Source organism: Prionailurus bengalensis, chromosome X (assembly GCF_016509475.1).
Source record: "Prionailurus bengalensis isolate Pbe53 chromosome X, Fcat_Pben_1.1_paternal_pri, whole genome shotgun sequence".
Taxonomy (NCBI): domain Eukaryota; kingdom Metazoa; phylum Chordata; class Mammalia; order Carnivora; family Felidae; genus Prionailurus; species Prionailurus bengalensis.
The window spans coordinates 75,248,746-75,250,827 of NC_057361.1; the positions used below are offsets into that span (position 1 = coordinate 75,248,746).

General features: G+C 32.7%; 1 pseudogene; it reads left to right on the top strand.

Annotated features, from left to right (window-relative positions):
• Positions 1-510: 510 nt before the first annotated feature.
• LOC122477845 lies at positions 511-737 on the top strand (annotated as a pseudogene).
• The last annotated feature ends 1,345 nt before the right edge of the window (positions 738-2,082 follow it).

Below are 2,082 nucleotides of genomic sequence, written 5' to 3' on the forward strand. Positions count from 1 at the left end.
AAATTGTTCCCCACCCTTGACCCTCAGGAAACATTTGGTTGAAGACATACTGATAGACAAAAATAGTTTGATATGTCTTTAAAGGTTTCTTATTCATTTTTTTAATCTATAAAGGATATTTCCACATTCCTGTCTCAGATTTTTTTTTTGTCATTCTACTAATTTCTTTTTTTAATGGTTATTGATTTTTAAGAGAAAGAGAGACAGAGCACGGGTTGGGGAGCGGTGGAGAAAGAGAGGAAGACACAGAATGCTAAGCAGGCTCCAAGCTCAGAGCTGTCAGCACAGAGCCCAATGCGGGGCTCAAACTCACAAACTGTGAGATGATGACTTGAGCCTAATTCATACGCTTAACTGACTGAGCCACCCAGACACCCCTCTACTAATTTCTTTAAAGAGCCCAAACTCTGGGCTCTACAAATACAGACATTTCTGTTCACTAAAAGAACAGTTCTTTTTAAAAATTTCTCTCCCTTTTGGAGGCATCTTTGATCTTGCAGCATAGACACCATGAATCAAGCTCACCCTCCTCAGTTGAAAACATTTATTGACAAGAAATTATCATTGAAATTAAATGGTGGCAGACATATCCAAGGAACATTGCGAGGGTTCAATCCCTTTATGAATCTTGTGACAGGTGAATGTGTGGAGATGACAACTAGTGGCCCAGAAGTATTGGAATATTGGTAATACAAGGAAATAGTATCACCATGATAGAAGCCTTTGAACGAGTATAAACAATGGGTGTAATCACTGGAAGAAACCAACTGCTTCTACATATCTCTCCTCTTCATAGTACCTGTTTTACTACAATATAAAAAACAGGTAGCATGCATTTTCATATTCAGCTTTTTTGTTAAAATAAACTTTTGTAATAGTAAAAAAATAAAAAATAAAAATCTTTTCTTTTTCTCTAATACTGTTCCTCAGTTCATAATATATTGAACAGGGTCATAAACTCACAATAACTATTAAGAGTATTTTCCATTGGTCTGTAAAATATAAATCATTTCTCAGTTGGAATCATTGGATACAAAAGCAGTGAATAAACATCTAGAGAGTGTTTTGAACCAAAATTTAAAATCTATTACAATTCTAAACTCTTTCGTGAGTTATTTTCTTTTGTCTTTCTAATATTTTTGTGTAAAAGTCATTTTAGTATGAAAATTCATACATTCAACATTATAAATACCTAGAGTTAAATCCTGGATACCACCATTTACTAGATATTTGAAATTTAGCAAGTTACATAGTCTCTATTAAATTCAGTTTTCCCATTTGATAATGGTAACTCTGGTTACTGTTAATATTAAATGCATTAATAGATGTAAAACACCCCAACACACAATAATTCTTATTAAATGCTAGTTATTAATAGTAATGATAGTAGTCATTTATTGACTGTCTCCAATTCAACTTTTTTATCCCTTGATTTGGAATTTGCCACATTTCTAAGAATTCCATATTTTGTAGCTAAACTTGACTTGACCATGCTTTTGGACAGTTATCAACCAACAAAGTCTTGCAGTGCTATCTAGCTATAAAAAAAAAAGAACCCACATGTAAACACAAAGACATAAAATAGGAATAGACAATAGGAAGAAGTTTTGCTCAGAATTTTTTTCTCTCCATGATTGCATAGCCAGTCTCAAAGTTTGTCTTTTGAAACACAGAAGTTGGGTAGTTCAGTTTATTTACATAAATATTTTGCTTCTCTTGTGGAATACTTTTCAGTTTTGCAATGATGTAAGATTAGTGTTTGACATCCTCTTCATGGGTATAGGTCAGCACCTTATTATTTCAAAACTTGGCATAGTAATGGCTTAATTTAATGTACAATTGCCTAATGTTTCAGTAAGTATTTCATTATCTCTCTAATTAGAGAGAAATTTACTCTTCTAGAACAAAATGAAGGAATACCATCCACTGTAAGTGTCATTTTCTCATCAGTTTTACAGATCAGTTAGAGGTTATGAAAAATGTTATCTTTAAAGAGCAAAAAATCCACAGTCATTTACAGACTTCACAGGCACTATGCCATCAAAAGTCATATTCAATGAAACTAGTTATTGTTATCTTTAT